Below are 23409 nucleotides of genomic sequence, written 5' to 3'. Positions count from 1 at the left end.
CTGGCAGGATTTTGTAATCAAGTCCTTGAAACACATTCTGTCTGACAAACACTGATGCTCTAAATACCTAATTCACCACATTTTTGAAGTGCAAAATGGTGCGGTTTCGTCCTTCAAAATGCAGAAATTCATATTCAATAGTCCTTGACCTTAACCAGTTGATCTTTGATGTTAGTTTTAATATTTTTGTGTCCCACTCACCATTTGAATGAATCCTTGTGGCTTGTCGGCTTACCCAGAAGGGAGCAGCTTGGAGACTGAAGGACTTGAACTAATAAGTCTTAGTCATGAGAGAGCAATATCATGATTTGGGTGTCGTCATCTCTTGGGTACCTTATATTCTTTCCCTGAAGAGAAATGATTTGGCTGAAGTAAGAAATGATTGAGCTGTCACTTCTAAGAAATCAGGACTATAATACATTAATAACTAAATTAGGGAAATTCTTAAAATTTATTACCAAATACCTGGAAAGAACTAGAGAAATGATCTTGAAAATTTCCCCTTTTGATAGGTGAGAAAACTGATTCAGAAGGGCTTTTATGATGGTCACAATGATGTTTTTAAATTTTTTTTTATTTATTTTTTATTTTTTTATTTTATTTTATTTTATTTTATTTTATTTTTTTTGAGATGGAGTCTCGCTCTGTCGCCCGGGCTGGAGTGCAGTGGCTGAATCTCAGCTCACTGCAAGCTCTGCCTCCCGGGTTTACGCCATTCTCCTGCCTCAGCCTCCGCAGTAGCTGGGACTACAGGCACCCGCCACCTCGCGCGGCTAGATTTTTGTATTTTTTAGTAGAGACGGGGTTTCACCGTGTTAGCCAGGATGGTCTCGATCTCCTGACCTCGTGATCCGCCCGTCTCGGCTTCCCAAAGTGCTGGGATTACAGGCTTGAGCCACCGCCCCCGGCCTAAAAATTTTTAATATTAAATATATTTTTAGGGTTTTGAAATGACCTTTTAGTTTTAGTGAAGGATAAGAAGTATTTGAAGAAAAGGTTGTTGTAAAGAAAATAAGAAAACACAAGGATTTTAATAAATCCAGTGAAAGAGTAGTAGAATGGATAAAGGAAGGAAGGGGCCAGGGTTGCATGCGAAGGTAATCAGTGGAGACAAAAGTGGCAGGCATTTGGGTCTAGACTCTAAGGCACTGAAAGGTCTTGACACATGATGACATCAAATTAATCATTTAAAACTGAACCCAAGCTGAATATGTTCTAGGTGTTTAACATATGTTTGCTTTATTCCTTTTGTTTCACTACCACCATATGCCAAAAACATTTCTTGCTTCCTATACGTGCTCAGTAATGCTCAAACTGGAAGGAAAAGGAATGGGTAGAATTTGAATGGGCAGATTTGATTAAGAGGGTGTTGACAATGGCATGAACACTGAATGTGGCAAAAACCAAGATATGCATGTGCAAGAGTAAATATGCCAGCAGGGTAGGAAAAATAGGAGATACAACTGGGAAAATCACAGTTACTTTCTACATAAGTTCTAAAAAAAAAATCACAGTTACTTTCTACATAAGTTCTAAAAGAGTCAAATCTGCTTTTCGGTTTCAGAAGCTGAGAAACGCTGGAATCTGGAGAGCTCTGTGGTTCTCTGGCACTGTGTTTTTTACTTATTTCCTGGGTGTATTTCCATTAACCATAATAAAGACATATAACACTCCAAGAAGTGAATTTAACTCCACCACTTTTATTTAGTTAGTTTTCATCCAAGATTTAGTGTTTTTTAAAATGCTGGATTGCTGGACTTCTGCTTATTTTAATATGATGTAAAGAAAGTATACTCTCGAGTGTCATCTTGCATGCTGGTGCTTTGAAGACTGAAATAGGAGAATGTTTGAGTCATTGCCATAGCCAGCGGTTATTTTCCAGTTCCCTCTCTGTTAACATGTGGTCATTAATATGTTGTGATAAAACATATGGTTCCATAGTTTAGCATAGTTTCTTGTTGTTAAAGAGGCCAGGGTGTCTGAGCATACCTCAAACTCCACAGCACATTCCAGCCCCACCCGACATTCCTGCCTGATCTCCTCCCATTATGCGTACACAATTCTGTTCCAGAAATCATACTAAACTTTTCTCTTTTCTTTCCAAACATGCCTCAGTGCCTTTGTACTTGCTATTTTCTCTTCCTGGAATACATTTTCCCTCTTCTAAGACTGGTAATCTACATCTCATCCTTCAAAATTGATTTAAAATTTGGCTTCTTATGTAGAATATTTCCTGACTCTCCTGGGCTGACTTCATGAATCACTTTTTTGGGGATTGCCAATTCTGTGTCCTCACAGTACTCTTTAACCTCTCTAGCTCAGTAATATGCTACTGAAACATAGCTCAGCTAATTTTTATAATTCCTCAATGCAGCTATTCATTTAATATCAACTTTCCAAAGCGTTGTATTTAATGTATAAATAATTTCTAAAGGAAGGGTAGCTTATTGTTAAAAGCAAATCGATTTACCACTTTTTTCAACATCCCAAAGTTGAGTCTGTACATTTTTAATATTGCTCCTCTAAAGACTTTTCAGGACCTTCGTCCTTTGGCAGTGGTGTTTGAAGACACGAGAACTCTTTCTTTTTCATAATCCATGCTGGAGATTTAGGCAGTTTCACTTTTAGAACTGATAAAATAATTCTAAGATGTGTTCAAGAACAGCAGAGTTTTAAGTTCATTTCCTATTTGATGAAACTTTTGATTTTTTTCCCCTTAACTGAATTACATGTTACTGAAAATTAAACAACTTTCTTACAAATTTTCTAAAAACTTTAAGTGGCCAAGTATTTAGAATTTGCCTGGTAGTAGTCTGTCAGGACCTGTATATTCCCACTAAACTCTTTTAACTTTAAAAATTCTATGATCTTTCCCCAAATTTGGAAACTTTTATTGCCTTAATTTTATGACTTGTCATGTTACAGTGGTTGACTGAGTATAGAACTTTCATTTTAAGGTTGCATCATAATTTATTCTCTTTGAAGACAGTAAAAGCAATAGCAGTCTGAATTTATGGGAATGTTCAACAGTTTCATTCTCTTACTCTCTCCAATATTTTATTCTTCTAATTTTCGTCCTTGGAGGAAACTTGTGGAAGCTCCAGAGCTTTAAAAGAATCAAGGGGGAGAATACAGGGATTACAGAGAAAGATCAATGTGAATTTTTTCTTATTTTTTTTTGAGACGGAGTCTCTCTCTTGTTGCCCAGGCTGGATTGCAGTGGTGCGATCTCTGCTCACTGCAACCTCCACCTCCCGGGTTCACGCAATTCTCCTTCCTCAGCCTCCTGAGTAGCTGGGATTACAGGCGCCTGCCACTACACCCAGCTAATTTTTGTGCTTTTAGTAGAGATGTGGTTTCACCATGTTGGCCAGGCTGGTCTTGAACTCCTGACCTCAGGTGATCTGCCCGCCTCAGCCTCCCAAAGTGCTGGGATTACAGGTGTGAGCCACCACACCCGGTCCCAATGTGAAAATTTTAAATTATTGGAGAATGGGCTTCAAGCTGTCCTCTCTTTAAAGGGAGGAGATTTTGTCCACTCTTTTTTTTTTTTTTTTTTTTTTTTGACAGAGTATGGCTCTGTCTCACAGGTTGGAGTGCAGTGGCGCTATCTTGGCTCACTGCAACCTCCACCTCCTGGGTTCAAGCTATCCTTCTATCTCAGCCTCCCAAGTAATTGGGACTTCAGGTGCATGCCACCATACTTGACTATTTTGTTTGTTGGCATTTTTTGTAGACACAGGGTTTCAACATGTTACCCAGGCTGGTCTTGAACTCCTGAGCTCAAGCTATCTGTCCGCCTCAGCCTCCTAAAGTGCTAGGATTATAAGCCTGAGCCACCATGCCCAGCCTGTTCTTTCTTTTGTCTTGAAAATGTGATAGTCAGAGCTAGGACAAGTAGAATTGTTGAATTTGTAAGAGCAGGATAGATTACGATGACACTTTCATTTTAATGAGGAAACTGAAGGCCACGGAGATTATGGCCTTGTCCAAGGTTACACAATTAAGCAATCTCAAAAACCTGAAAAACTTCAGAGGCAAGTGAATAGGCCTGGCTAAAACAGAGGGGATCAGGTTTTATTTAGTTTTGGGGGAATAAAAACATTGGTATGTGCAATTGCCTTGGGGATAAAAATACACATATTGGTTACATCTGCATGTCCTTCCAAACATTCACAAACATATGGGAATGAATTATAAGTAACAATGAATATGACATAGCTCCATGTTTTAGTGACTTACTTTTAAATCCCATAGCCCACTTATGTTCTACTTTTAGCTGTATCGCCCCTGGCCCAACACATGCTAACTGGATTGTTTCAAATACCAGACATGTAAAGACACTAGCCAAATAATTTTATCAGTACTCCCTTACTTTTGTAATATATTCTCTATAGTAAAAAAAAAAAAAAGCCTTGAAATGGCCTATTTATGCATCAAATGGAGACTTTTAAAAATAAATTATGACAAGCTTTCCAACATATATACCTAAGTGGAAAACAACAGAGATAGAATAATATGTGTTTTATGCTTGTGGACATTTAAAAATATTCATGTTTGTATATGGGAAATTTCAAGAAGAATACACAAAATAAGTAACAGTGGCTATGCTGTGTAGAGAGACTGGGGGTATGAAGGGAGAGATAAACTTGTTTTTTTATTGTATATAATTTGTATACAATATATGTGGGTTTTTCCCTTCATATTTTAAAATAATTAAATAAACACATGCATTGCCCATAACACATTTCCTATCAAGGACCTTTAGGTGAAGTATGGGAGACAGAGCTAATTTTCTCTCTCTTTTCTTCTTTTTCTTTTGCTTGCTGTGCCAATGGTCTTTTTTCTGTTTACTTTCAATTCCATCTCCTTCCCTTTCCCTGTAGGTTACAAGATAGAACACCATGTGAACTCATTCCCAGGCTCCCTTGCCTGGTGACTTTCATCTAAAGTTAACCAGTAGGGGGCACTGGGAAGATACTGAAAGGAAGGAACTGGGAAGAAGGGAGGCTAGTTCTCCTGACTCCTCTGCTCCTGGTGGCAGCTCTGGTCCAGTCTCCTCTGTGCTTTAACTCCCTCTTTAGTCACAGCTTTCAAGAGGCAGTCCTGTCAGGGTTCTAGCATTTTTGGTGGGCCCAGTGCCTAGACCTTAGGAATATCGTCCTCTCCTTTTGTCCTTCTGGCTTAGGTATATTAGCAGCTTTCCACTGTGAATAATTTTTTGATGGCACCTTCCTTCATTTACTCTTTCAGCTATTCTAATACCTTTATAATTAGTTCCCACATTAAATTCTCTTATTTAATTATTATATGTCAGGACTCTGTATTGCTAGCTGGGCCCTGACTGATAGAGTCACTATTGAAAGTGAAATGTTTCTAGCTCCTGTATTTTAAAAGTTCTTACTTGCGTATAGGACAGCAATTACTTTTATGTATGATTTTTATTATTTATAATCTTATGTATTCCCTTATTTTCTTTTTGAAGTTATTTTGAAAGGTTTAACCTGATGGCCTTGGCTGGAAATTAAAACCAAGAACCCTCAAGTCTTCAGCCTCCTAATATGGCTATTTCAGTTTGATTTCCTGTTTGACTTGAATTGTTTGAGAATGTTTCAGTTCTTGGTTTGTTGGCCTTAATTGTTATTGCAAATTTCTTATGTCTGGCATTATAATTAAAAACTATTATCTATGTATAGCTCTTAAGGAAAACCTTAATACATTTGCGAGTGCAAAATAGTATAGATGACATTCTTTAATTATAATACAAAATTTATGGAAATTTTCTTTATGGACTATTACCTGCCAACTTTAACACATTTTCCATTTGTCTTTAAAAGTTGCTTCATTTGATTTTATATGTGTGTGTATGTATATAACATCCATATTATTATGTTACTTATTTTTTTTCTGTATTGGTACTTATTTTAAATCTATATCATTTGTCAAAGGCTGTGTGTATGTTTTGTATTACTATCCATTTATGTCTACTTCTTCCAGTTTTTTGCATTATGCGTTTTATTGATATATTATTTGGTTCATAGATATTAGGGATAGCTAGGTCTTCGTTACAGAGTGTGTACTTCATCATTATCAAGTCTCATTCTTTGACTAATTTAATAATTTTTGCTTTGAAATTGTAACTTGTTTTTTAATTTAAATGTCCTGGAATGTTTTTTTCTAATACATCTTTGAATTTGTTTCTAATTCATTTACTTCTCTTCATGGATGTGCATATTGGATTCTATTTAATTGTCTTCCATATTAATTTTTATTTATCTTTAATTCTTCTTTGCAATGATTTCAAATTATTTTTCTCCTGTTCATTTTACTCAGTGTTCTCAAGTCTAAATTCCATAATCAATTCTGTATTTTTGGTGATATCCATTAAAAGATGTCTGCTTCTAAAGTGGATTTTATTTCTGAATGAGTCATATTTATTTCTTTTATTTCCTTGCTAAATTCTGCTAGCTTACTTTTATTATCCTTCTACTGGGTTCTCTTTTCTTCTTTGAGCCATTCTGTCTTGTTCTAAATACTTCTTCAAAAAGGTTTTATTTAAATTTTTTTCAATATCATTGAAAATTATTTGAGGAAATAATATATTTCTTCTATAATTGTTACATTTAATTTGTGTGCCTCTTTTGTATAATTTTTTTCATTTTTTTCTTGTAGTATCTCTATATGTCGGTTTTATTCCAGCTTCTTTCTGATATTTTTCTCATCTTTAAATGGGGCCACTGTTTATAGGGTAGCTGGCTATTTGCTAAACAATAGTCTGAAAAAGGGCTGGGGAAGTAAGTTGGGGCAGAATATAGCTTTATTATGGTTATGCTGTTTCAATTCTTTTTCCAAAGTTTCTGCCAGGGGACAGATTTTTGCTCACTTCTTTCACAGATGTGCCCTTTCAGTTTGCTTATCTTGCGATGGAGCAATGTATTGGAATTCATATTTATTAATTTTACTTTAGCAATTTTGAACAGCAACTGTAAAACAGCAATGGTTACCCACCATCTCTCCTTGCCATATTGCCCGCCTAGTAGTTTCAAAGACGGGATGTCTGCCTCCTTCGTCATTTGGCCCCACATTGCCTGTCACTCTGCAGTTTGCTGTTTCAAAAAAGAAATCCCTGGTCAGGCGCCTCAGGGCTGTGTCTCTTTCCTTTGTAGAATTCCATGCTCTGCCTGAGGTCTATTAAGGTATGCATCTATTATGCTCAATTGAATCCAAATCTCACTGTATTCCTCGTAGTTTTTGGTTTGGTATTGTAGTAGCTAATATCATTTAAAATGGAATTTCCTTGGTTTTTTTTCTTATTGTTATTTTCAGCCAATTTCAGAGAAGAGAATAGAGGTAGAAGCATCTTTACTTTGCAATCTGTAACTGTAAGTCTGTAGGCCAGTTGCTGTCAGAATGCTAACATTACTGGGTTCACTCCCAACAGTTTCTGATAAAGCAGGTCTCCGGGAGCATCCTAGAATTTGCATTTCTACAAGTTCCCAGGTAATGCTGATGTTGATTGACTATGGGTCACACTTTGAGAACCCCAGCTTTAGGTTATTTGTATAATAGCAGCACCATCTCTAGGCTTACCTAGTAAGAGATAGATTGGAATCACAAGTCAAAAATGTGCTAAAATTTGCATTTCTACAAGTTCCCAGATAATACTGATGCTGTTTGACTATGGATCATACTTTGAGAACCTCAGCTTTAGGTTATTTATATAATACAAGCACGATCTCTGGGCTTACCTAGTAGGAGATAGATTTGAATCACAAGTCATAAATGTCAGATGGAATTTTGCTGAATTCTTCATGTAAAATGGGAAATCACTATGTGTTTTACAAGACTGCTATGTACAGACTTTCTTAAAGGTCATTGAAAATGTCTATGGCTATCGACTCGGTGGAAACAATTCTGTTCATTTTTTTCCTCAAATGACCAATTTTACTCAAGATTGAGCTAACTCTTTCTCCAGCTGTTCTCAAGTTTTCTAAATGTAATTAATGCTCAGGCTTATGTGTTTAAAGTATATTTAAACAGGCACTTCTTTGCTCTGAACTTCTATCCATAGTTTTTAGCTTTGAGCTACTCAGTAGATATCTGACATATTGAACAGAGCTCTACGCATGTATTCCACCTGAATGCTTTTCATTCGGGCCAATGTATTTTCAGGTTTGACAATTTGATGACTTGCTCATCTCTATCTCAATTTTCCTATCTTTCCCAACATAAGACAGAGATTAGCCCAGTAAATGCCACGTTTCAAGCAGCAGAAAGCCCGAACACACTTACAACTCAATGATTCAGGTTAATCTGGAGAAAACTAGAGATTCGATAGAGGTAATGAATTTTCTGGCTATGTATTAATAATGAAACCTCTGTAGTTATAATAAGCTTTAATTGGGCGAAAGATTTACTTAAAACTTAAAAATTCAGAAGCTGCATCTGGGAAAACAATTTAATCTTTTGTTTGTGGTTCATGCTAACTTTTCTCAATGATGTCATTTCTGCTGCCCATAAATTGTAAGCTGCTCTACATACAGAGTTCAAACCTGAATCTATGCTGTGAGTTGAAGGATAATTCTGGCATTTGTTAATCTACACCAGAAATGCCAATCTGTAATAATGGGAAGCTTTGATGACTGCAAAGTACTATAATCTCCTTTTAAAAAAGTAATGCTGTCAATTAGAGGAAGGCAGAATGGGTCCTTAATTTTAGCAGGGGTTCCAGAAACTTTTATTGAGTTTAAACCGAGTTCAGAGCCATGTGCCTGGGAAAACTATTTGAAGATATGCTCAGTTGTTAAAAGAGCCAAAAGAGCAAGGGGATCATAGCATTTTCAAGTCTTTTACACTGTTTTTTCTCTTTACAATCGCTGTCTAATAAACCCAGCCCACAACTATATAGACAGCTATAAATAACTTACCCATTAAGATCAAGAAGAAAAATAATTAAGGATCACGTAAGAGGGTTGCTTTAAAAATCAACCAGGATAAATTTAAAAAAGAAAAAGTTGGCTAAATAACAAAATGACAACTGTCAGGTCTCCCAAAATAATGTTGTTCTCTAGGGCCTGACCCCATGGTTTTGGATGTAGCCTGGAGTACGAGTGCTGCTGAGTGTTTCCTACTACAGACTTACTCCATAGCCTGGCTAGCCACCACAGCCTCTGTCACTCACACGGGAAAGACCCTTTTTTATTTAGTGAAAGGCTGCTGCGGCACTCACTTGGTGAAACTGTATTAAAGCTGACAGTTATGTGATAGTTACCTTCTCTAACTTCCTGGCATGTCATTTCAACAGTGTGCCTCCCTCCAGGAGGGGCTATAGGCTTCTCAACACATGGCCGTAGAATTTCTGCTTGTGCCCGGGTGAAGCCCCCGGGCAGTGATATTTGTCCATTTTATATTCCCATGGGCATATTTTCTTTTCTCAGTTGTGCCATTATCTAATAGAAGTCTGTTTGTCTTTCTCACTGAAAACACACTATTAATATTAATAACAGCAGCAACTGCTTTACATCCTGTTTGTCGTCTCTAATTTCCATAACAATTTCAGTAGCACAGTTCTTACTATCTCCACTTCACAGATAAGAAACTAAGGTTTTGAGATAAGATATTGTAGCTAGTATCTGGTGTTACTAGCCTTCAAAAATTGCTTTGTCTTGTTTTATATTATATGGGAAAAGTAGAAACAGAAATTACTTTCCTTTACATTTCTAATGCGATACTGTGGTCTATGGCCAGGAGGTTAGTGTAACAGAATGACTTGCTAATTTCCAGAAATCAAAGTGAAGAATGGGCTAACTTGGAGATTCAAAGTAGCCTTGGGATGATTTTTCAAACTCCCCAGTTCAAGAAGAATGACAGAGACTGGGCCCACATAAACCTGGCTGACAGAAAGCTGCCCATAGTGTAGGCAGTTAATTTTGTACAGCTGAACTTACAGCTTAGAATGGGAACATCTGACTCCAAAAAGGGGCTGACCAGTTGAAAAAGTCCACAGTCCTTACAAATCTCAGAGATTTGACCAGGGAAGTAGAAAGCGGATTTAGCTTGGCATGTGAAGCTGCCGATTGAAAACATTTCAAGTATGCAACCTAGACTTGTTTTTTCCCCCCTGAAAAGGACTAATATGGAAATCTCGGCTCATAAAGACCCCTCCGGAAGTTCTTCACATTACTGTGAGTATCGTTCGTTCTCATAAGCTAAATGTACATGCAGCTAAGGAATAAAGCATTCTAGCTATGTATTTGTTAAAGATCAGGCATGCACTGGAATTTTATAGCATCAATGAGAGAGAGAGAACAAGAAAAACCCAAAAAGATAACAATGAATTAAAGTGCAGGTACTAGTCTGTGAGTACTAAGTCTCAAGATTAACCGAGCAGTCAAAAACGAAGATCAACTTGCTTTACAAGGCCTGGATGTCTAGGCTACTCTATCTAATCAACACAGCCCATGGTTATTTATAAATATTGATGCCTTTATTTAAAAAGTAGAGAAAAAACTCACCAGGAAAAAAGAAATCAGAGTATTTCATAAAAGCTTTGTAAAATATAATATAAGAATAATTATTAGGCCCATGAACTCAGAATTAACTTCTCTTTACCAGCTCCTTCTTCTACTTTGTAGTACTTGTCATGGTAAGAAATTTTGGCAACAAGAGCATTTATTTACAGCAAGCAGAATTTTTTCACAGAACTTGGATTTTTATGAAAAATGAACAGAAGCGGCCGGGCGCGGTGGCTCAAGCCTATAATCCCAGCACTTTGGGAGGCCGAGATGGGCGGATCACGAGGTCAGGAGATCGAGACCATCCTGGCTAACACAGTGAAACCCCGTCTCTACTAAAAAAATACAAAAAACTAGCCGGGCGAGGTGGCAGGCGCCTGTAGTCCCAGCTACTCGGGAGGCTGAGGCAGGAGAATGGCGTAAACCCGAGAGGCGGAGCTTGCAGTGAGCTGAGATCCGGCCACTGCACTCCAGCCTGGGCGACAGAGCGAGACTCTGTCTCAAAAAAAAAAAAAAAAGAAAAAAAAAGAAAAATGAACAGAAGCAACAACAACAGCAATAAAAGCCCAAAGGGGGAAACGAGAAGAATAAAAGAGTAATTGAATTCCTTTAATCCCTATAATTTCTGTGTCCTCCCTGAATTCATATGTTGAAATTCTAACCTCCAATGTGAGGGTATTAGGAGTAGGAGGTGAGGACTTCGGAAGATGATTAGGTCACGAGGGTGGAGCCCTCATGAATGAAATTAGTGCCTTTATAAAAGGGACTTCAGAGAGCTTTCTAGTCCTCTCTCTGCCATGTGAGGACACAAGGAGAAGCTGGCAGTGTGCAGTCAAGAAAGGGTTCTTACTGGCAATGACCATGCTGGCAACTTGATCTCATACTTCTAGTCTCCAAAACTGTGAGAAATAAAATTTTCTTACTTATAAGCCACCCAGTGTATGATACTGTGTAATGGCAACCTCAGCTGACTAAGGTACTACAGCCAAAGTGAATGTGATTTTTGACCCCTGTGTTCTTGATCTGTTGGCTGCAGCAGGAGTGTGGACAGAGGCCTGTCTTTAATGCCTCCAAGGCAGGCTTGGCTTCTCTCTTCCATGTTGTCCCATGGCACTTTGTACATAGAGCGATATCACTCATATGTACGGACTAATGTTTCTCAGAATGCAGAAATACATGGAGGTCTGAGGTTGAATCTTATATAACTTCCTAAAGAAGGTCTGTTCTTCTTTATAGTTGCTTTATTCATTACTGCTAAGGAACTTTTTACATTTCTTGATATCCCCTGTCATATTTGTTTTGTTTTGGTGTTGGGGGAAAGCAGATGTAGGATTGAACAAAGGAAGGGGGAAGCAAGAAGATGAGGATGGCCACTCTCATTTGCTTAAGTGGACTGTTTTCAATTCCTATTGGTAGAGAAGTGAGTGTCAAAGAACTGGCTATTCAAGAGAGTGTTGGAGATTCTGGCCGGCAGAGATTCTTTGGAGACCGGGTGGAAAGTGAAGTGCGGAGTCAGGGAGAAATGCTCATGCCTTCTGCAGACCGTAAGTTTTGGGAGCTTCTGGAGGCAACTACCTTGGCAGGCGTGTTGGAGTTCTCAGGGCCAGCAGTGCCAGAAGTGAGGCTTCTCAGGCCCGAGTCTGTGTGTCATAGGATATCATGCTGCTGCTTTAAGCAACTGAACTTCTTGAATTTTTTTGAGGAGTCCTTAGCCACTCCAGGCTCTTGCTTCTCCATGAAACGGGTGGAGAGCAGAGATGTCTTCTGACTTAGGACCTCAGATGGATCAGTCAGCCATGGACTGTTCCCATCTTTGCTGTGAGAAGTGGATTCTGGTGGGGATTGTGTTGACTGTTGGATTGTTCTGATTACAAGAAGAGCGAAGAGACTCTGCAGAGGGGTGGAGAATGTTATAGCCAATATTGTCCAAATCCATTCCATTTCTAGGTAAATGGGGAAGAAACAAAAAGACCCAGGTAGTAATCTCCACAGAGAACCACACTGAACCTTTGTAGGCAAGTGGGAAGAGAGTTCTTTCCCCTTCCCTTTCCTCCTTCCCTCTTCTCCCCACCCTTCCTTTTTCTCTTCCATTCTCTCCTCTCCTCTTTTCTCTTCGCCTCTTCTCTCCTTTCTTTTCCTACTTTCTCTCACAGTTTATGTTTCTAAGAAGCAAATGTTAAGAGTAACAGAAAACAGTGAGTTATAATCCTTGTCAGCTTTGATTGAAACTGTATTAGTCAGTTTCCAAGGAGGAACACAGGAAACACCCTAAGTATGTAAAATAATGGAAGCTTAATAGAAGGACTTGATTATATGCATGATGAGAGATCTGAGAAACGAAACAGAAGATAGAGAGGCAACCCAGAGATTGGCAACAAAGAAAGCCATGCCAAGAGAGACTAAGGGAGGGGCATTTTTATGGGATCCTAGGGACTGAGGGTCATCCAGTGGAATTTGAAACTATGGCTGGCCTTTCCTGCCATGAAACCATGCTGGAGACACAGCCAGAAGAAAACAGAGGTAGAAATATCGAGTATTTCCTTTTTTCCTGCTCTCCAATTTTCCCACAAGTTGCCTCTCTTTAGCAAATGCCAGAGGCCCACTGGGAACTTGGGGAATGCAGCCTGCAGGAGTCAGCACATCCTCGTTACAGAGCAAAACATGGTGCCAGGGAAGAAAAGATTTGAGAACAAGCACACAAAGGAGCAGCCTGCTCTACTTTATAGGAGGAGGCTTCTAGGTAATGTGATGGAAGGTGTGTGTGTGTGTGTGTGTGTGTGTGTGGGTGCGTGCATGTGTTATGAGTGGTGGTGGTGGTGGGGTGGGAATTTCTCGAATTGAGAGAAATTTATAACTTTACTGCTAGAAGAATTTATGCAGGCTTGATACTAAACTTTCAGACCAAGAGATCATATTCAAAGTGAATTCATTTCATAGACTTCAATAAACATTAGACTCTGCCACCAGTTCAAATGAGCTTATCTCAGATTGTATTCAAAATGAGTGATAGAAGATAGAATTTTTTTTTTTCTATAATGCAGAAACAGCCAAACAGTTGAATCAAATGATGCTTGGTCTTTACACTGAAATGGTAATACTCATTTCTCTTTATAGTAATCGTGGAAGAATTAAACTTAGAGGAAGCAGATGTGTTTAATGTATTCATGATGTTGTCACCAAGGATAGCAAGTTTGTTTGGATAAAATACAAATTTGCTTAAAGGTTAACATAAAAATCGACTATTTAAGAGTTGAAAATGTTTAATTAACTTTTTCTTTCTTTTTCATTTTTATGTGTCTCTTGCTTTTTCTGTTTTCAGCCAAGAGAGACAGTACTGAAATGTCATTTTAAAAACGTTGATTTTGCAATATTTCTCTGCCCTTGGGAACAGGAAATACCTAGAATTCTGCTAGCAAGATGGTTCTTATGAAATTTCTAGTGTAATTTTTATAATGAGCGGGATTAAATATGTTTAGATGAGTATCCAACTTTGAGAACTTTGTCACCCTGATGCTTCAGACCCATTGACGTTTTCCCAAAATGTTCCCTCTTCCATATGTTAGGGAATTACATTTAAGATCAAGTAATGAGGATAATTGAGTCTATGCTGGTTTTGGATTTTATACTCCTTATGAATGTGAAATAGATTAAATAAAGGACACTTGAGAAGTAATGAATTCCAAAAATAATATCAATTGTTGTACCAAAAAGCTGAGCAAGTGACTTTTCTACAGCATTAAAGTGGTGTTGACCTTTTCTCTTCAGAAAAGAGAAGTTGAGTAGGAAGGAACAGTCAGCTGTCTAAAGGCCTCTTAGGCTACCTAGACAGCATTTCAGCTTGCGTAGTGATCTGGTCATCTGAGCCATCAAACTGATTTAGCAATAAATTCATAAAACAATGTTACATAAAGGCCAAAATTGAAAAAAATTATGCTGGTCTCCTGTCTTTCTTGTATCATGGAAAAGAATTTTCTATCTTTTTTGTATTTAGTTACTTGAGATCCATTCCTTATGCTTATACTTACTCTTCCTATAGATGATTTGATTGACTTAGCCAACATGTGAGAGGGGAAAAAAACAAACTAATGGTCACTGTGCCCACAATGTTCTAGTCACTATGTGAGGTGCTTGGTAATGCTTAAGATACAGAAAAGGCATTATGATATTGGCAAATGGATAGCTTGTTTTTGTCATAGCTACAGGTTACACTCAGTTAACACATAGCTACAGGTTACACTCAGTTAAATGATGGAGTGTAGGCGACATAGCTTAATGATAAGGTTAACGTGAGCTTTGGAGTCCAGTGAGCCTTTGCCTGTTTATTCTCAAGTTCCTTCCCTTGTATCCCTCTCTGTATTGGAGAGAAGCTATTCTTGTGAATTAGTTCCAAGACTTCCTTGCTAATTAACTTCTCCCTAGAAGTCTCATTGGAGGTCAGTGGTAGGAAATAGGAGGGGTGGAGGAAGAGATAACCTAGGGTGCTTGCCTCCAGGTCTCTTTGCTTTTCATAGTGACTGACTGTGTGTCTTGGAAAGCTCCAGCTCCTGCCAGGCAGCTTGTTCTTCCATGGCCCCAACTCCCACTGTCTGAGCCTGTTTCGTTTCAGCTTCTACTGCATCTACCTCCTGAGCTTTAGTGACGTTGTCGCTTCCTTTGTTCATCCAAGTCTGGGGATGATAGGAGCCTCCAGTTGAAAATTCTTGGTTGCTTGCCCTTCCAATGTTTGCTCTTTGGGATCTTCTAACACCTTTGTGAATAATACCCCATAGTAAACTCCCTCTTGAATTTCTGAGTTAAAAAACACAGGCATTATGTTCTTGGCTTCACCATGAATGATACAGACTGATAGATTCAAGTTAAAATCTGTGTTTGACCTGTCATGAGCAATGCATTTGGACAAGTTATTTAAACTGTCCAAGGCTGTTTTCTCATCTGTAGTGTGGGGTTAATACTGACCACCAAACATTGTAATGGAATTTAAATGAGATTTTTATCATGGTACCTGGCACATTGCAGCATCCAATAAATCTTAGTTCTTAATTCTATAATTAAAATACTGGGGCACTGTTCTCTAAACTATCTAATACAGAGAATCATAGGGAAACAAGAAAAGCATCATGATTGTATGAGTAAAACATCCATTTAAGAGGGTGTGTGGGTTGTTGGAAAGGTCATGGAATACAAATTGGAGTTGTTTGGACATACTGTCTATGGAGAAGAGCAGATTGTCTGGGAGAAAAAGATGAGACAAGGGTGTATTCCAGGGAAAGGGTCAACTGGGAGGCAAAAGTAAATGTTGGCTAAAAGACCTTAAGGCGTGCCTGTGGAACAAGAAGAGTGGGTAGCAAGTAGTTACAAAAACTGAGGGCACATAAGGATAGCTTCTCGCTGTGGGAACCATGAGAAGATTAATGTAAATCCAAAGTATCAGGGGAGAGTATTCCCTTATGTAAAAGAAAGTAATGCTGTTTATACAGTTTTGATAATGTATTTGCAACATGACATCAGAACTCTCCTATGACATGTTTAGTAATTGGAAATGGGAAGCTATTTAAGCAGAAAAAGCTCATAAGTTTACCCCAACTTATAGAGCCATATTCAAGGAAAACCTTTGATAGTTGTCCAAATCTTAATTGTATTAGATATGTTCTTAACCTCCTTTCTTCTACTAGAATCATCATGTAGAGTAGTATAGTTTATTCATGTGACAGACATGGGATTTACGATATGTTCCATTTGTCTGAGGCTGCAATGGAAGAACATTTGTAAATATGTTTACAGGGTGACATGCGCTTGAGAGGTAGTAGGTGCTTAATTAATGATGGTTTAATTTAATTAGATGTGTATTAAATAAAATCATTGGCAACATGAGATGACACAGTTTTCAAAAATTTAACAAGAGAATTACACAGAAACTGCACCTGCATTATGAAATAATGAACTTGAGGCTACAAAATTTGATACAAATGTAAGATATTGTTGTTATTTGAAAAATAGCTTGAGTAACATGACAAGAGTTCTTGGCATTAAATAATAATCATGATTTCCATCTTGTAGACAAGGGAGTGTAAGGTGTTTGTATCTTTGACTCATATTTCAGTAAACCATGGTACAAGTGTAGTGGGCCTGGAAAATACAAATCGAAAGCAGACTTGAGTCTGCTTTTGATGATCCAACATTTGGGTGGAATGCAAACATTTCAGCTCAAGTTATGTAATAGACTGTAATAGCAACACAATAAAATATACACATTAGGTCTTTCTCTCTACAGGGCTTGTCCTTTTCCTGGCTGCAGGGAACAAGAGGATTATCCTGGCCCTCCCCTAAACTGGCTCACATTATCTTCATCCTCAGGCTAAATCTGATACCAAGGAGACTGCATATACAGTTGCTTTGGGTCCACTGCTTGACAAAGGAAGCTCCATTCTTTGTATGTAGAGACATATAGTACTTACCTCTGTTAGCTACCATGAGGGACGCCTGTTGTCTTTGCTATTTGGGAAAACTAGAGATAACTTCTCACTCATAAGGTTGTACTCTTCAAGAGTATTGGGAATACTTAGGAATGTATATTTGGGGACAAAACATGGAAACTTAAAGCCAGAAGAAAAATTCCGATGACTCAGCCTTATTTACACAACGATTGAAGTTAATATGTTTAGTTAACCTATAATAAACTATATATAACTTATATAACCTTCATGAAATTTTCCTTTTTATGAACTTACACTTTTTCATAGGATTCTTCTGCTGATGCTCCTCCCTTATCTTTTTCAATATTTCAAATCAACTCTCTCTGATAATTTTGTATGTTGCCTAGACACAGCTGTTGTTTTATTTTGGAGAAAACAACACAGAAAGTCCTAAATGAAAACAGAATGCAGCTTCTTTCAAATATAGCAATATGTTGAGATTTTTATTTTTATTTCAGCAATATACTGAAAAATAAAGTTTCAAATAGCCACTCTGAGAATGCACAGACATTTTGGTACCATCAATAGAAAATTAATCTGTGGTTTATTCAAATTATGCTACATGAGTTGAAAATAGCTCAGTAAATGAGTGGAAACCCATTTCTTAATGTTTCTCATTTGCCCAATTGTTTTCCAAAGAAATAAATACAAAACGCTCAAATAGAAAGTCCATAAAAGTATACAAAATATGCTTATGGCCACAGACTTCCTCTCATGCTTTCATAGCTTTACGTTTTATTTTTGAACCCATTGCGTACATTGCTGCTTAACATTATCAACATTAACAAAACACAATAGTCACCCATTTCCAATTGTTTTCCCCTTCTCCTACTCTTTCTTCTTATATCCCCCCCATACCCCTCCTCCTTTCCCTCCTCTTTCTTCTACCCTCCTCCTCTGCCTTCCCCTTTTCAACAAAAGAATCTTTGTTAAGCATTTTCTGGGCATAGGATACTGTGGGCTCAAAGGTGGGCTGTAAAGAGTTCACTGAAAGAATAAAGGGGGTTTCAGAAATCAGAGTTCATTGTGGAGAGTCTTTGGGGAGGATGGATAGTGGAGGAATGTTCAAGAAACAATGAATCCATGTCTGACTGGGGAGAAAAGAAGTAGAGGAAGTAATGAGAGGAAGGTAAGTGCTGGCCAGATTATAAAAGCCCTTGAAAGCTGTTTGTATTTCATTCTGTAGGCAACAGAGAACTGTCAATGGTATCTAAATGTCAACATATGTTAAAGAGTGATTAGGGAAGATAAACGTATTAATTAAAGGTTCAGCTGGTCTAACAGAAACCATCAGTAAGAGTGGCTTAAACAAGATAAAAGTTTATTTTTCAGTTTATTAACTGTCTAGGCTTAAGCAGTCCAGGCTGGCAGATTGGCTCCACAGAGTCAGGGCTTCGGTATCTTTCCATCTTATTGCTTCACCATCCCTAGGGCTCATTCTTGTTCACATGGTCCATGACCGCTTGCTTCTGTTTCCATATGACTGCTACAGGAAAGCAGGATGGAGAGGGCAGGTGTCTAGCTAAAATACAGAGGTTCTATTCGTATAAAAATACTAAGAAACAAGGGTCAAACATAATTAACCTGGCAGGCAGCAGTACGCAGAATACACTGGGACAGGGAGTCTGTCTTTGTCCCTTTCGGTCCCATAACTATCCTAGAACCAGTTTACAATATATAGAGTTCTGAATCATATGTTTCCTGGCTCCTTGGGGAAAATTAAACTAGTTCATGAATATATTTGGTTACAAGGAGATGCAGAATGATGCACTGGAAGAAGTAGCAGACTGATTGTTAAGTGAGCTGGGTTTAAGTCTCAACTTAGAACTTCAGTGACCTTGGGCAGGTTACCCAAAATTTCAATGTTAATTTACTGTCTGTGTATAAGGTTATAAATACTTTTTCCTTCTTTTCACAGTATTTGAAGAAGAGAAAGGTACTATCATTTCCTTGTTGTTAGTATATAATATAGATGTAAATATATATCTATGTATAAGTATGTGTCTGTATTTGATAGATTTTTAGAGGAATAACAGAATAATATAATCAGGAACAAGCATGAAAACAGCTAGGATCATGACTTTGATTTTTATTTATTTCTTTATCCTCAGTGCCTGGCATATGATAGGCCCAAGACATTTTGGTTGAGTTTATTTATTGCTAAATAGCAAGTTTTACCTTAAAACATCATATCCAGATGTTTTTAGGGAAATTATTTCTATGTATTTATAGTTTGTCAAGCCTTTTTCCATTTTATTTCTCTTTATTAACTCTTTATAGTAGGCTACATGGTAGAAAATAAAGGCGTGGTTTAATACAAAATTTCTGCTATTTTTTAATATTATCAGATATCTAAAAGGGTATCAATTTAAAAAATACTTATCAGTTACATTTTTCATTCTCTCTTTTTTTTTTTTTGAGACAGCGTTTTGCTCTTGTTGCCCAGGCTAGAGTGCAGTGATGCTATCTCGGCTCACTTCAACCTCTGCCTCCCGGATTCAAGTGATTCTCCTGCCTCAACCTCCCGAGTAGCTGGGATTACAGGTACCCACCACCACACTTGGCTAATTTTTTTATATTTTTAGTAGAGATAGGACTGCTGCATGTTGGCCAGGTTCGTCTCGAACCCCTGACCTCAAGTGATCCACCTGCCTTGTCCTCCCAAAGTGCAGGGATTACAGGAGTGAGCCACTGTGCCTGATCTCATTCTCTCTTAAATCATCTTTTCCTTTATGCTTCCTGTCGTTAAGACTAAGCCAAGGCATGGCGGCTCACACCTGTAATCCTAGCACTTTGGAATGCTGAGGCAGGCAGATCACTTAAAGTCAGGAGTTGGAGACCAGCCTGGCCAACATGGTGAAACCCCATCTCTATCAAAAAATGCAAAAATTAGCCGAGCATAGCGGCATGCACCTGTAGTCCTAGCTACTTGGGGAGGCGGAGGTGAGAGGATTGCTTGAACCTGGGGACAGAGGTTGCAGTGAGTCGAGATCGTGCCACTGCACTCCGGCTTGGGCAACAGAATGAGACTCTGTTTAAAAAAAAAAAAAAAAGACAAGAAGGTTTTTGCCTTGAAAATGAGTCTCAAAGATGAGTTTCTGAGTCCATAGTATTAGAGTGGTTTTGGTATCTTTGACAAAGAAAAGAATTTATTAACTTTCTAACTCTCTCCCACAATAAATATCAAAAACCAAGCCTGGCAGACTTCCTTCAGAAAGTTTTGTTATAAGCCATTGTATAGAAATATTGGAGTCTGTTTTAAGCAACATTCTCATCAAGGTACTTACGTTTTTGTTTTTATTTGTTTTTTTTTGTTTTTGTTTTTTTTTTCCCATAAAGAGAAAAAGGCAAGAGGAAGAGAAACAAGAAATCAGATGTTATTGTCCTACTTTTCCTCCCTTGGCCAAAACCCTAAGGAGTGGGAGTGAAAGGCAGAAATACCCAGATAGTTTTGGGAAACTACCAGCATAGGGAGGCTTGCTCCTCACTTTTCAAACAGGGAATATTGAAGTCAGCCCTTTACAGAATTTGTTTCTTTCCATATGTGTTGGAGTCTTTTGATGGCAGCCAGGTTAGATAGGCCACACGTGATGTGCTGGTAACCTGTAGTCTGAGTGTGGCCTTTAGGGGTTCTAAATATTTCTGTATCTCTTGGCAAGTAGACACCTAAGCACTAAAAACTCAGGACAAGGAAATGGTAGAAGGTATTAAACTGATCTATGCCAGGCACTGGTTTCATTTCAACAAATACCAAGGAAGGATTCCTAAGGACAAGACCAGATTGACTACTATGTGGTAGACAGGGAAGAAAACAGCCATGGAGGATATGCAGAGTCTTCCCACTATGTAGATGCCATCTTTGGAAGATGGAGCAGAAGGGAGAAACCCCTAAATAAGTGAGACACTTATAATTGACTGGATTAACTCAAAGGAAGTAATTCTAATTAGAAAAAGAAGGGTTTTGTTTTCCCTCCTGCCTAAAAAGACGTTCTGGAGAAAGAAAAGTTATAGACAATGGCAAAAACAAGTGTAGGATATATCTGAATTGTTGTATGTACTACAAGTTTCAGTCCTACTACATTTCAGTCCTACTGCTAGTCCTTAAAGTATCTAGTACCATCCCAAAGTGAACACTGACATTTGCTGACACTTAACATATATAGTATTTTAGTCAGAGATTGCATAGTAAGATATTCTTTTTTATATAAAAAAGAAGTCATTGATTCCAGAAGCTTAATGATTTCTGAATTTCTTCATGACTAGGTGGTAGGGTGAAGAAATTTAAACCCTTTAAGAGAAATCCAGTTGGCCATGATGAGCATTTGCCAAAGAACTTGGAAGCTCCATGAGAGGTTACTGAGCATCCTGTGGAAGGCGCAGGGTGGAGAGGTAGAAAATGCTTATTGCCAAAGGTAGGGCTGTAGGCAGAGCCAAGGCCCCAGCTCAATTTACTTTTGGGCTTGCTGTTTGTCTTGGCAGAAGCAGACTCTTTTGCAGGAGGGAAATGATTTTTACATTGGTCTGTCAACTAAGAGGATATAGACTCAAAAGAAAGGAGGATTGAGTTGTTCTGACTAACTAGGTTTGGGACCTCCCCAAACACATTGATGATTTTGTAAGAATTAAATGAAGGCAGTGATGGCAAAGAAGACATTTTAATTGATGCCTGAATTTCCAGTTAGTGTAATATCTCCTTGCTAATGCTTCTGAAATGGTTCTGTGAAGGAAAATCCCAAAGAAATCATCTAATTCATTTTCCTGGTGGTACAGGATCACTACCTACTATTTATCAAAGATTAGGTAATTACATCTGACCCAAAAGAGATACTTTGGAGGAAGCATCACTGCTGAACAGGCCTGTCCTATAATTAAGGGTATATGCCAAGGAGCTCATAGTCAAGGAGATAGTCAACACACATTTACAGTGTAACAAGTATTTTGGTAGTTGATCATTCATGTGTCACACTGTTGTTAAACACCATCCTTGTGCCAGGTTCTGGGCTAGGTTCTGGGTACATCAAAGAGATTATTATCTAACTGGAGTGGTAAGTTTAAATGATTCAATACGTTGAAAAAAGTTAGAAGGGAAGGGCTAGCAGAGCCCTCAAGTAGCATGAAGAGTGATGACTGGGGATCTGGATTAGGGAATCAGAGAAAGCTTCGTGAAGGAGGTGACATTTGTGAGAATTTTTTATAGATTGCCACATGAAATCACCTCTATAATACAACAGGTGCATTGATGAATACGCCATTTTGGTATTGTTCTTAAAAAACAAGTGAGCCTGGGTGTGGTGGCTTGCTCCTGTAATCCTAACAGTTTGAGAGGCCAATGAGGGAGGATTGCTTGAGGTCAGGAGTTCAAGACTAGCTTGGGCAACATAGTGAGACCTTGTCTTTACAAAAATTAAGAAAAAAAAAAATAGCTGGCCGGCTGCACTGGCATGCACCTGTAGTCCCAGCTGCTTGGGAGTCTGAGGTAAGAAAAGTACTAGAGCCTGGAAGGTCAAGGCTGCAGTGAGCCTAAATGACAGAGTGAGACCCTGTCTAAAAAAAAAAAAAAAAGAGTGAGAATAAAAGTGAATTGATCAACAGGAGGAATTGTCTTTAGAATGCTTTTTAAAGTTAACCTGAAATGAAAAGATTAAGCCATTTTTCATAGCTTGGTTTATTTTGATTATTGCTAAGGTAAAAGCAGCTCTATCATGTTGCATTGTGCTTGATGACTTGGGGAATGACCATTACGAAGGTCAGAATCTGCTGGAGCAAAGGTTTGAAGGGAAGTGAGGTTTGTCAGCAATATTTTCTACTTACTTCATCTTCTCTCATCCTTTTTCTCTTGGACCCTTCTCTTGTTTCCCTTGACAGTTGTGATGTAAAACTAGGGTTCATCCATTCTTCTTCTCTCTCTTTGCTGGTTAGGAAAGAAATTGATGATTGAATTGGCATTTAACTTTTAGAACTTAATGAGTTAACCCTACTGTAGGAACTTTGATTTTCAAAGAGATTTATAGGAGGAAGACAATGCTTAGTTTAAAAAGAATGATAAAATTTCTGATATGAAGACATTTAGATGGTAGAGAATATACTTTTACCAAGAGTCCTTCCAAATCCCTGGAAGAAATGCTTCCTCCTTTGCTTACGTGACTACCTTGATTTACAGCCCTCCCCTAGTATTCCCCTGAAGGATTTTTAGGTTTAGTTAAGCTATAATGACAGAGCCCATAAGACTGTAAACTCCTAATGTAGTTATGATATATTTACACTTTACAAACTCATGAATGAATTCCGTGACTTGAGGCTTACTTACATGTATGCAAGATCTACATTTTTATTCCCAGTGTAGACTTGAGTGGTGTGCGTAAAGAAAAAAGAGTTGGCAGAAAAAAAGTATGTGTATGTGTTTACATAGAGCCCTATATATA

Source organism: Rhinopithecus roxellana, chromosome 1 (assembly GCF_007565055.1).
Source record: "Rhinopithecus roxellana isolate Shanxi Qingling chromosome 1, ASM756505v1, whole genome shotgun sequence".
Taxonomy (NCBI): Eukaryota; Metazoa; Chordata; class Mammalia; order Primates; family Cercopithecidae; genus Rhinopithecus; species Rhinopithecus roxellana.
Note: the sequence above shows the minus strand (reverse complement) of the source record.